The following is a 13,409-nucleotide window of genomic DNA, read 5'->3' as shown; positions in this document are numbered from 1 at the left end:
TTCAGCCTCTGGCTCAGTGATGTCACCCCACTAGCTCTGAGCTCATGTCCCAGTCTGTCCCCTCAACTAGCCCATCTTAGAATCCCAGTCTGTGTATCCCGCTCTTGTCTGTCCTAGGGCTTGGCTACACTTACAAATTTGCAGCGCTGCAGCAGGGTGTGAAAACACACCCTCTCCAGCGCTGCAAATTGCGGCGCTGCAAAGCGCCAGTGTGGTCAAAGCCCCAGCGCTGGGAGTGCGGCTCCCAGCACTGTACGTTATTCCCCACAGGGAGGTGGAGTACGGACAGCGCTGGGAGAGCTTTCTCCCAGCACTGGCGCTTTGACTACACTTAGCGCTTCAAAGCGCTGCCGCGGCAGCGCTTTGAAGCGCTAAGTGTAGCCACAGCCCTAACCTGGCTCCATAGGCACGGTGCTGTGATGAACGCAGCCGGCTGTTCTGGTGCAATAGCTGTCTCTGGTGGGTGAAAGGCGGAACTGCAGCACTTCTTGGGCTTTCAAGCACTTTCTCAAAATATAGGCTGCTTTTGAAGACAAGCAGACTTCTGGAAAGGTAAAGATACAGAAACCATGTTCTAACAGTTACATACAAAGGGGTTGAATTAGAGCAGATTGCAGTAGCTCAGCAAGCTGGTACCATTTCATGGAGACTACCATCTTGTGCTATATATTTAAACTTTCAATAAAAAAAATAAAGTCTTTAGTTATTGTAGTGGCAAAAATAACATTCAAAATGGGAATTGTGGCCCCATCTACAGTGGCAAGTTTCTGCACAGTAAAGCAGCTTTCTGCACTGTAACTCCCGAGGTTACTGCCAAGCCACTTAATGCGCAGAAACTGCACAGTTGCAGTGCTGTAAAAAAACACCCCAACGAGAGGCATAAAGCTTTCTGTGCCGGGGCTACAATTCTGCAGTTCCGGTGTAGACACCGTGGTGATTACAGCACTGCGATTGGCCTCCGGGAGGTGTCCCACAATGCCTGTTCTCACCTCTTTGGTCATCGGTTTGCAGGGGCGGCTCCAGGCCCCAGCACGCCAAGCGTGTGCTTGGGGCGGCATGCTGCGGGGGGTGCTCTGCTGGTCGCCAGGAGGGCGGCAGGCAGGGTGCCTTCAGCGGCATGCCTGCGGAGGGTCCGCTGGTCCCGCAGCTCCACTGAAGCCTGCGGGAGGTCCACCAGAGCCGCAGGACCAGCAGACCCTCCGCAGACACGCTTGCAGGAGATCCACTGGAGCCGCGGGACCGGCGAGCGGCAGAGCGCCCCCCGCGGCATGACGCCATGCTTGGGGCGGCGAAATGTCTAGAGCCGCCCCTGTCAGTTTGAACTCTGCCCTCAGGTGACCAACCATCATCCCCACCCCATATATTCCTTTGCAAATCTGAAAGTCTGCTTCCTGTTTGCTCAGTGATGCATGCAGTGGTCTCAGCGCATCTTTCCAGGTGGCCATGCCTGCTCCATGCACCAGGTAATCCCCTGCTTGGAGCAATGCTGAGCTGCTGGACCTCATCAGCATTTGGGGAGAGGAAGCTGTGCAGTCCCAGCTGCGCTCCAGCCATAGGAATTATGATACCTATGGACAGATTTCACGATGCATGACAGAAAGGAGACATGCCCAGGACACACTGCAGTGTGAAGTAAAAGTGAAGGAGTTGCGGAACGCCTACAAGGCGCGGGAGGCAAACCGCCACTCCGGTGCTGCACCCACGAGCTGCCAGTTCTACAAAAAAATGGACACAATACTCGGTGTCAACACCACCTTCACTGCGAAGGCCTCTGTGGATACTTCGTTGGCTCACGTGCCAGTCAAGAATGGACCGAGCCAGGAGGAGGAAATCTTGGACAAAGCGGGGGGGGGGGGGGAAGATCCAGAGACAGAGGATGGCTCGGAGGCCAGAGATGCATGCAGTCAGAAGCTCTTTTCTACTCTGGAGGAGCCTAGTCAGTCACAGCAGTCAGATTTTGGTGAAGCGCAAACAGGAGAGGAGGCCCCTGATAAGTGGATCTGATTTTGAGAATTGCTGAAGTGATCTGTTGGTGGTAGGAGGGTTGCAGAAAGCAGGCTTGTCTCCCACCGCATGCTTAGTCTGAGTGGTGGAACAGGCTGTTGATAGACTCCCTCACTTCACGGGAATCCCCCTCAGATCTCCAGGAAACTCTCGTGGAGATACTGGGCAATCTGCTGCCGCAGGTTCCTTGGCAGAGCTGCTTTGTTTCTTGCCCCATTAACAGGAACTTTACCGTGCCACTGTGCTGTCACGGGGGTGGGGGAGGGGACCATTGCTGCACACAGGTAAGCCGCATAGGGACCAGGGCGGAAGCCACAGGCTTGGAGAAGACCCTCTCTTGATTTCCTGCTCACCCTCAGCAGCGAGACATCTTCCATAATGACCACCTCCTGTGGAAAGTGTGGGGGCAGGAATGATTATCAAGTCCCCCCTACAGTGCTGGCTCTCCTCAAGAGCCACATGCCCAGTGTACAGCAGGGTCCAAAAAGAGTGATTCACCCTGCTCCTGCAGCTACTCACCATTTTGGGGGTCTTGTGGCTCATGTGTGCTTGCCTGGGGTCAGCCAGCTAGTGACAGGTGTGTGAGTACTGGCTGTGTTTTAAAGCACTGAAACAGTGTTGTGTGTGTTGCAAACAACAGTGCTTCTGTAAAATGTTGCATTTAAACTTCACAGAGATGACCTCAGGAGCCCAGCCTCCCTTATCAGCAGCAGAATGGCTGCACAGAATTAGAAAGCGGCCACAACGAACTAAGGAGGACTTTCTGCATGAAGTTATGATGCACTCTGCCGACGAGAAACAGGAACTGAAGGAGTGGCAGGACAGTGAGCAGAGGGACCGAAAGGAGAATGCAGCACACCAGAAAGAAGCCACGGAGTGGCTCTTAACAGTTATGGAGTGCCAGGTGGACACGCTCCAGCCTCCAGGTGATACTAGCTCTTTAAACCAAGCAGCTCCACGCCTGCCCTCCCCTGCAGACACTGTCACAACACTCTCTCTCATGCACACAGGCAACACACTGTTATCAACCTCCTGGCTCCATCCTCTACTTGCAGCATTTCACTCCTCCCTCCTCACAGTCCAGCAGTGTGGACTCCCACTACCCACTGCATTCAACACCCACCCCTCTGCAGTTTGGTCCTGCTGAAGTACAGTACCCACTGCATCGTACTCCAAAGGAGAAGGTTGGGTAGGATCCCTGGACATACACAAATCTGTAGCTGTGCCAGGACCCCTCCTCCTCTGGAGACCTTCCCTACCCCCATCCCTGTCCCTGCTCATGTATTTTTGTTGTTTGACTCTCTCCTCTGGTTGTTGTCTTTTAATAAAATTGTGTTGGTTTGAAAGCAATCTTTATTCTATTAAGTGAAAGCAAAAAGACCACTGCAAAGCAACATAGTTATGTTAAGGCCCCTTCTTGCATCATGTGTACCAATCACCTCCTAGCATTACAAGCACTGCAATCCCGAGCATAGCAACAAATATTAGTGGCTTTCAGCCTCAAATTGCTGCCTCAAAGCATCCCTTATCCTTATGGCCCCATGCTGTGCCCCTCTAATAGCCCTGGTCTCTGACTGTTCAAACTCAGCCTCCAGGCGCTGAGCCTCAGCAATCCAGCCTGAGTGAAGCTTTCACCCTTCCCTTCAAAAATATTATGAAGCATACAGCACGCGGCTATAAGCATAGGAATATTGTCATCGGCCATGTCCAGCTTCCCATACAGGCATCTCCAGGGGGCTTTTAAACCGCCAAATGCACACTCCACATTCTGCACTTGCTCAACCTGTTGTTGAACCGCTCCTTGCTGCTGTCAAGTTGCCCTGTGTAAGGCTTCATAAGCCACGGCATTAAAGGGTTGGCGGGGTCTCCCAGGATCACAATGGGCATTTTGACTTCCTCTACAGTGATCTTCTGGTGCGGGAAGAAAGTCCCTGCTTGCAACTTCCTGAACAAGCCAATGTTTCGAAAGATGCGTGCGTCATGCACCTTTCTGGACCAGCCTGCGTTATGTCTGTGAAATGCCCACGGTGATCCACAACCACCTGGAGAACCATTGAGAAATACCACTTGCAATTAACGTACTTGGTGGCTAGGTGGTCTGGTGCCAGAATTGGAATATGTGTGCTATCGCCCCTCCACAGTTAGAGGGAAGCCCATTTGTGCAAAGCCATTCACAATGTCACACATGTTGCCCAGAGTCACGGTCTTTCAGAGCAGGATGTGATTAATGGCCTTGCACACGTCCATCAACATGACTCCAACAGTCGACTTTCCCACTCCGAACTGGTTAGCAACCGATTGGTAGCAGTCTGGAGTAGCCAACTTCCATGGTGCAATTGCCACACGTCTCCAGCAGCAGGTCAGCTCTCATTCTTGTGTCCTTGTGCCGCAGGGCTGGGTCGAGCTCATCAAACAGTCCCATGAATGTGGCTTTCCTCATCCGAAAGTTCTGCTGCTACTGCTCGTCATCCCAAATGTGATCCCACCACTTAGTGCTTGTTTCCCAAGCCCAAAAGCGGCATTCCACTGTGGTCAGCGCCTCCGTGAAAGCCACAAGCAATCTTGTCTCGTAGCTATTACACGTGGCAAGATCAACGTCCACTCTTCTTGAATTTGTAGTTTAAGGAATAACTCCACTGCCACTCGTAACGTGTTGGTCAGAGCGAGCAGCATACTGGTCAGCAGTTCAGGATCCATTCCTGCAGCCTGAAAGGACCCAGGATGCCCCGCGACCCCCTCCACCTTCCCACAAGTCTTAGCAGCAAAAGAGAAAGAGGTGCTCTGTGGGATAGCTGCCCAGAGTGCACCACTCCAAATAGCGCTGCAAGTGTGAACACGCTATTGCACAGGCAGCTGTCAGTGTGAACACACAACAGCTTTCCTTCTGCACTCTCTCAGCAGCGCTGTAACTTTGCCAGTGGAGATGTGCCCTGAGTCTAAATCAATCATCAGTTTGAAGTCTGAGAGATTTTGCTGTAGGCAATAGCCATAAGAGATGTGAACTGCCCTATTTGTCTAAATGGGGTGTTAAAGCTTCAGCCTAATGAGTATAGGCTAGATGTCAAAATTGTTAACTATTTTCTGGCTGATCAAACCACAAAAAAAAAAAAAAAAAAAAAGGAGGGTGAACACCTTTGGAAGACCTGTACCAGCTACTGCAGGTAATGTTCCAAGTTGGCAACATTTTACTTATGGTCGGATGACATCTGGAGAATACTAGGAGAGATGGTTGAAAAATGCCTATTTCCCCCCTCAAAACATCCTGTGATTTCAACAAAAACAACCCTCTGCCCAAAAAAACCCCCCCAAATCCCAACTTAAAGCCTTTTGTTTTCTGTTAAAAATGTTCCATTTTTCAAACACAAAAACCAAATAAAAATTAATTTTTTAACTGAAAATTAAATGCTTTTATTAAAAATTTTTTTTTCTTTTTCAGGCTGAGTGAGACAGACCCTACACCAGTGGTTCTCAATCAGGGGTACCCAGAGGTCTTCCGGGGGTACATCAATTCATCTAGATATTTGCCTAGTTTTACAACAGGCTATATAAAATGCACTAGTGAAGTCAGCACAAACTACAATTTCATACAGCCAATGACTTGTTTATACTGCTCTATATACTATACACTGAAAAGTAAGCACAATATTTATATTTAAATTGATTTATTTTATAACTATATAGTAAAAATGAGAAAGTAAGCTATTTTTCAGTAATTGTTTCCCTACATTGCCCTTCTCTGGCCTCTTAATACTTCTGCTCTGTTCATTTGACCAAATTGTGATATGTCCTCCAACCATGACAGTGAGTTACACCACCCATTCACACCACCCATTTTTCCAGTCTCTCTGCACCACACACATCCAAATCACAGAGTTGCTGCCAATGGCCTATCTGTGGTTGTGTGAGATTCTGGCTACAGCTTATGCTGAATTCACTAACTGCTCCTCTGGGATTCTCAGACTGTGTGAAAGGGAGAGAGGAAGATTAAAATAGACAAACAGGAGCGGGGTGGTGGTGAGGGGAGCTTTTACCATACTAGCCAAGGAGATCAACTGGAGTCAGTTAGAGATGAGCTTGCTCAGTACTGCTCAGCTTGGAGGATTGGGACCTACACTGCCACGAAATTATCAGAACCTCTTGATGGGCACGTATATCCTTCTAACTCACCGTGACTTGCATTCTATCTTGTCTCTCTATGCACTATACGACAAATTTAGAAACCAAACAAAGGAAAATATTGCACTTATTACTATTCCCCCCCCAATTCTATTTCAATTGTAGCCCTATGTTCATGACTACTGTCTGTAGTTACATCCAGGACATTTAATCTTCCTTGAGGTTTTATATAGCTGATAATTTCTGTAAACATTGTCCATATCCTCTGAGAAAGAAAACAACTTGCCACAGAGAAGCCACTAGATGGCATTGTGGAGTTGTTTGGCCTCTGTATTTTGATAGCTTACTATTTTGTATTGCTGACACTGGCCTGAAGACTGTGAATGTGTTTTGTGACCTAGTTAGGATGATTTTCTGTCTTTAGGTCCCAGAGTTGTTCACTTTTTTTTTCCAGCTGTAACTAGGGAGAGGATAGGAGAAGTCCAGAAAAGGAAAAATTCTGTGAAAAGATCTATTTTTGAAGCAGAGTCTGGAAACCACTTACTGTGCAGAGGTTAACCCTTTTCTATGGGGGGGGGAACCTAAATACCGGCTCCATTTTATGATCTGTACTAAGGGCACAATGTTATTTTAATTGATCTTTCTGGAAATGGGTGCTGGCTTTCAAAGTTGGTATCCGTCATCATTCAAACGGACTCAACAAAACTGTGTAAAATGAATCAAAATAAATTAATTAATAATTATACAATGATAAAATTAACTCATGAATAAGTCATGTCAGCAACCAGGTTCCTGAACTGCATTATAGGTGTTGAAAACAAGATACAAATCTGTGATGGATATTTTAAATGATCAAAAAATCGAAAAAGGTCCCCATGATAATCCATGTCCTGTTTGCAGATATTCAAGGTGTCGGGGGGAAAACTACTTTATAGAAAAGCACACAATGTGAGAGGAGGTGAAAATGCCAGCAAGAACAGAGAAATCATAAACACAAAGGGTTCTAGAAAGATTAGAAATGTAGGAAGGTAAAATAATCCAAACCAAGATATTGGGTGAGAGAGAGAGAAGACTACAGTGCTGACGCAGGGTGATGGAGAAGAACAAATTGAAATATGAATTCCTCTGGTACTCTCAGCCTCACGTTTGCCTTTGCTCTGACCCTTGGCCCTTACTGTCCTTGATGGGATCCTGACAGAAAGTGAAATAACAACCATTAAACTCTAGACTATAACCCTGTTTTCAATTGGTTATAATAATCACCAAATCTCTGAATTATGGATTCTAAAAAAGGAATTACCAAAGCTACATGGAAATATTTTTTATAAGAAATGCAATGAAACTAAGGAGCAGTTGTTAACATCTATAAAATTTATTTTCAGAAAAAGTTTAATTACTGAAACCATTTTAAGGTCAAGGTACAAAAAGCCAGGGATAGCGAGTAACCTATTTTTCTATAACTGGAACTAGGTCACCAACAAATTCAATTACTCAGACAGTGAGAAAAAGATTAGTTGCAAAAAAATAAAAAACCGCTATTAAAACTGAAACTCTGATTTTCTAACTCTCCTCAAAAAGCAGTAATGCAAAGCTGACTGTGTGATAGGTAATAAATAATTGGAGATATACCAATCTCCTAGAACTGGAAGGGACCTTGAAAGGTCATCTAGTCCAGCCCCCTGCCTTCACTAGCAGGACCAATTTTTGCCCCAGATCCCTAAGTGGCCTCCTCAAGGATTGAACTCACAACCCTAGGTTTAGCAGGCCAATCCTCAAACCACTGAGCTATCCCTCCCCCCCCCCCAATGATGATGAGACTACAGCATTCCAATCACTGAAATGTACTATTAGGAATTCAAAAAGTGTAAATGTACTCAGGAATAACAAGGAACATTACAACAGCAAGTTACAGGGCTTTCAAGGGTCATTCTGCTATTGGTAAAATATCACATTGCTGGAAATTTGTATTGGTGTCAAATCTGAGAATGAAGATAGTTTACACTTGTATATCATTTGTGTCTTTCACCAGAGGATCTCAAAGCAATTTACAAATGTTAGATAAACCTCACAACACTTCTGGAAGGCACAGTTGTTTTCATCCTCAGTTTACAGATGGTAAAAAGAGGCACAGCATAGTTAAGTGCCGAAGGTCACTGAGGATTAGGTTCTAGGAGTCTTATATGACTGCACAGTGGTGGTGGGAGAAGGAGTAAGGAGCCTTCTTGTCCTGGCATATCCAGCTCAGTCCTTAAACAGAATTACAGTCACAATACTTATATTCTATAGCAATAAAACATTGAAGTTTACAGTAATCTTACTGCAGAATATTGGGGGAGGGGAGCAGAAGGGTTAACAGTATATAGAACTGAGTGACCTCGTCTGATGGGTCTGAATCCTAGCATGGTAGAAAACTGGCCTTCAGAACAAATTGACACAATTTGTGGGTGTGAATTCAGATACATCTAGAAATGGCCCATGGAATGCAAGTGAGGTTTTGACCTTCAAATGTGGTCACGTGGAAGATTTGCTATATGCCTAAATCAGGGGTGGACAAGCTTTTTGGCCCGAGGCCACATCTGGGTATGGAAATTTTATGGGGGGCTATGAATGCTCACAAAACTGGCAGTTGGGATGCAGGAGGGGGTGAGGGCTCCAGCTGGGGGTGCAGGGTCTGGGGTGGGGCCAGAAATGAGATGTTCTGGGTGCGGGAAGGGGCTCAGGGCTGGGGCAGGAGTGCGGGTGTGTGTGTGGGGGGAGGTGGCGGGGGTTCCACTGGGGGTGCAGGCTCTGGGGCGGGGATGAGGGGTTGGGGGTGCAGGAGGGTGCTCCGGGCTGGGACTGAGAGGTTCGGAGGCAGGACGGGGATCAGGGCTGGGGCAGGGGGTTGGGGCGCAGGCTCTGGGCGGCACTTACCGCAAGCAGCTCCTGGAAGCAGCAGCATGTCCCCCCTCTGTCTCCTACGTGGAAGTGCGGCCAGGTAGTGCTGCGCGCTGCCTCATCTGCAGATGCCACCCCTGCAGCTCCCATTGGCCATGCCCGGCCAGTGGGAGCTGCAAGGGCGGCGCTTGGGGCAGGGAAAGCATCTGGAGCCGGAGGGGGACATGCCACTGCTTCTAGGAGCCATGCAGAGCCACGGTATGCGCAGAGCAGGGCAAGCCCCCAACCCCACTCCCCAGCTGGAGCACCGGAGCAGGAAAGCCTCGGACCCCACTCCCTGGCGGGAGCTCAAGAGTCAGATTAAAATGTCTGAAGGGCCGGATGCAGCCTCTGGGATGTAGTTTGCCCACCCCTGGCCTAAATCATACCCATATAGTAAGGAAAATCCAAAGAGATGGAATCATGTTTCTTAACCAATACATATTAGAGTGGTGATTTTTAAAACACTAATCTTGGGCCCATTACCAATTTACTTTACGCTTTCTCAGAATGTTAAAAGGAGTGGTGATCCCATTAATAACTTTTTCCTGTTGACTGAAGGGTTTGTGGCTTCTTATTTGACTTTTATTTTGCAGTAACTGAAAACAGAATTGAGGCCAGCCTGAACACAAATTTTCCATGAGCCAGGGAAACAATTATAAGAGAGGGCCTGAGGGCAGAGGCAGTTGTCATGCCTGCCCAGAAGGGTTCATTTATCACTGCGTGGATTCCCATTTGTTCCTTGGTAGTTGGTTTTGAGAGGCCTGCTTGGATTTTTCATGTCATGTCATGTAAAGGGACAAATGAAAATTGCTGCCTTTCTTTTAGGATTAATCTGTCGGGGACTCAGGAAAAATACTAGATGCCTTCTCCCACTGACTAGTAACACATGGATTAAGAGTTCCAAACATGAGCATACTCTTTGGAATAATATGAATATAGGACCTACACAGCACTCTTAATCCATAGATCTCAATATACTTTACAAAGGTCAGTAAACATCATTATCCATATTTTAGAGATGGGGAACACAAGTCACAAGAAAGTTAAGTGATATGGCTATTATAATATGCCCTGCTAGAGTTGGCAATAGAATGCAGGTCTCCTGAATCTTGTGATAGATGGTCTGCATGAGAAACTACTGTAAACAAATCAGAACCCTCATTAATCTTAACAGAAGAGAAAGTCAGCACTATGTTTAACACATTTACTAGTTTGGAAAGTGGGAGTTGTGGTAGATCACTGGTGTTTTGGTAGGAAAGTTAGTGCCCTATTAGGATAGTAAAATCTATCTTTGTCCAGTGTTTACAACAATATGCTACGGAGGTTTGCAGTTGTGTTGTTCAATAATATCCCCTAATTTCATTCCAGTTTTAGTGCTTAAATAGTAAGAATATTTTGCACAGAACAGTGCTTTCCATCCAGATATCAAAGCACTTTACAAATGTGGATGAACACTATTATTACAGATGGGGAAAAGAAGGTAAACTGTGGTTAATGGATTTCCCAAGGTGGCACAGAGAGTCAGTGGCAAATCAGAGCTGGAGAATATCCAGCTCTGATGCCCATTCCAGTCCCCCATCTGCTACACTACTGTGCCTTCTTGGCTCTGATTTTTAACTTTGCCCACTTAAAGTTGTATTGTCATTTAAAAAAAAAAAGTAATTTTGCATAAGTTGGGAGAGAAGAGAGTCTACCAAGGGGAAATCTAGATCAAATTACCTTTTTCATCTAATAGTTTTTTTTTTTTTTAAAGGTCCTTGTCTTGCAGTCTATTCCCCATGCCTAAACATACAAACACCATCATTTTATAGCAGTGGTGTCAAGTTCTGATAAACAATATTTGACTCCCAACCCATCCCAGTCAGTCATATTTGGGTAATTAATTCAGGTTGTGAAGACTTGACATTGAATTGTAAGGGATAGGTGGGTAGACTGGGGTAATCCACCTGCTAAGGTTATTTCCTTCTTCCCATCTGCAGTGGAGGTAGCACGTGTTTAAATTTTGATCTCTAATTAGTACCAGCAACATCCACTCAAAAACACAGGACACATAGATCCAAAAGAATGAACATGCAACAGTATTTTAGCTACTTACTAACATGGGGATAGTTTTGACCTACTTCACTGAGTGACTGACTCTGTCAGACTTAGCTGTTGCAACTTTTGTAAATGTTTGAAAAGAAACTAGCAACAGAGAGCCACTGACTTTCTGCAAAAGAAGAATGTGAAGGTCACTTAGCAAAAGCAAATCTACTGAATTTGTACCTTATGCCAAGGATGCCGAAAACTTTTGGCAAGGGAGGAGGCTGTATTGCCAATTTGCCTAAAATGGATCAGACTGAAGCCGCCTTCAGAAGTGCAGCCTATAGAAAGCACAGTATGTAGCATACAATGGGATATCCCATGGCCTAGATCAAGACAGAACATTGCATGCCGGGATGTGCAGTTTCCACAGGGCATGCCGATGTAAGACAGACGATGGTGGATGATAACTGCGTTGTTGAAGTCCATGGATTACGTTTGGCCATGCCTGTCTTTTACTTTGTGTCAGCGTCTCTACAACAACTGTAAGCCTTCAGGATATGTATCTATTCAAGCCAGGACTCAGGAGCTTTTGTGTGTTAATTATTCAGTCAAATTAATGTATCTAAATTAGTAATCCCTTTTTACTGTCTCTATGCTCAGTTACACAAGAATGATGCAGATATACTAGTATAACAAATAACGAAACTTGTAAAATCACCATTCTGTAGGAGTTTTTAGTATAGACACTTCAACTCCAGCCTGGCCCAAAGTGGCCAACAATTCTTTTCAACTGATAGACAATAACATAAGGCCAATTAAAAGCAGTTGTTATAGATGCAGTAAAGTGGACTGGGTCCTGCTGCTATCTCCTGACTTACTGTAGTCCAGGAAGCACCAACATCTCCTATCTCTCATTTGCAGAGGGAAGTACCAAAACCCAAATACAGTTTATAGACTGGCTAGTTAGTTCAAAGGAACATTACTAACCTGAAACCTAGTCCATTTAAAAAAATGAATTGGATGTAGTATCACTGTAATTGTCCTTATTCCGTAGCGTCTCCCATTTAACTACAACTCTTTCCCAATAAAGTGACTGAAACACTACTCTTAATGGGGTCTAACCAGTGCTTTATTAAGTGGTAGCACAATATCCTTAGAAATGAACAATATACCCCTCTTAACACAAACCAGTAGCTTATCAACTTTCTTCACTGTTGCTGCACACTAGAAATGAACAATATACCCCTCTTAACACAAACCAGTAGCTTATCAACTTTCTTCACTGTTGCTGCACACTAGTGTGAGAATTCGGATGTTGGAGCTATTGATACACCCAGATCTTTTCCCTCTGCTGTAGTAACTAATTCAGTACCATTTAAAACTATACCTACCTTGGGCATTATTTCGACGCAAGAGCACCACCTTACACTGACAGTCATTAAATGTCATGTTCCACTTCTGAGCCCATTAGTCCTGTAAAACAGCTGCATCTATGTCTTAACCTCATCACATAGTTTCATGTCATCTGCCTACGTGGCTTAATCCAAAAATGTGACTTACATTAAAGCTGTTAAAATCTGAGGGATGGAGGATCATCTATATTTTAATGATCTAATAACTCTTAGAAAAAATCATTGCTTCAGCATGAAGTGAAAACAAAAGCCCAAACTGATATTGTATATATAGAACACAGGTAAAAACCAAGACTTGTACCCATGTTCTCCCTCTACTGGCTCTGTAGTGCTAATTAATTAAAATGCAAATGGGGCAAACCAGGCAGCCCTTATTCAGACAAAACTGCCATTGGAGAATGGACTGAGTAGGGAGCGAAAAATCAACCCCCTTGCCTTTATTCAAGCAAAGGTCCCATTGAGACTAGTGAGAGAGTAAGGACGGCAGCATTTGACTTTATGGCATTAAAATGAAAGGAGAGAGTAAGATCTGTACAGACAGCCAAGAAAATCTTATAGTATGAAGATCCATTCCTTGCTCTTTAGAGTTACAGATAAACACTGATAATAGCTACTGGATATAGTTCAACAAAACCCCGGATGGGTAACATGGGCTGCTCATAATAGGATCAAAATCATATCTCATTTGGAATGAAAAGTTCTCTTGAAGTGAATTGTGGTCCACTGTCTGTCACTAGTTGTTCTAGAATACTGAAGTGAGCAAAAATGCACTTCTGTTTCTCAATAACACTGCAACATATTGTGCCTTTCAAGTACATCTAAATACCTGGAAAAATAATCCATTATGACTAGGTAATGATGTCCTCTAAACCTGCATAAGTCTGAAGCTAGTCTCTTCCGAAGTCTCTCTAGTAGAAGTGTTTGTACACTGTA

Source organism: Mauremys mutica, chromosome 3 (assembly GCF_020497125.1).
Source record: "Mauremys mutica isolate MM-2020 ecotype Southern chromosome 3, ASM2049712v1, whole genome shotgun sequence".
Classification (NCBI taxonomy): domain Eukaryota; kingdom Metazoa; phylum Chordata; order Testudines; family Geoemydidae; genus Mauremys; species Mauremys mutica.
The sequence above is the reverse complement of the archived record's forward strand: the minus strand, read 5'-3'. Positions refer to the sequence as shown.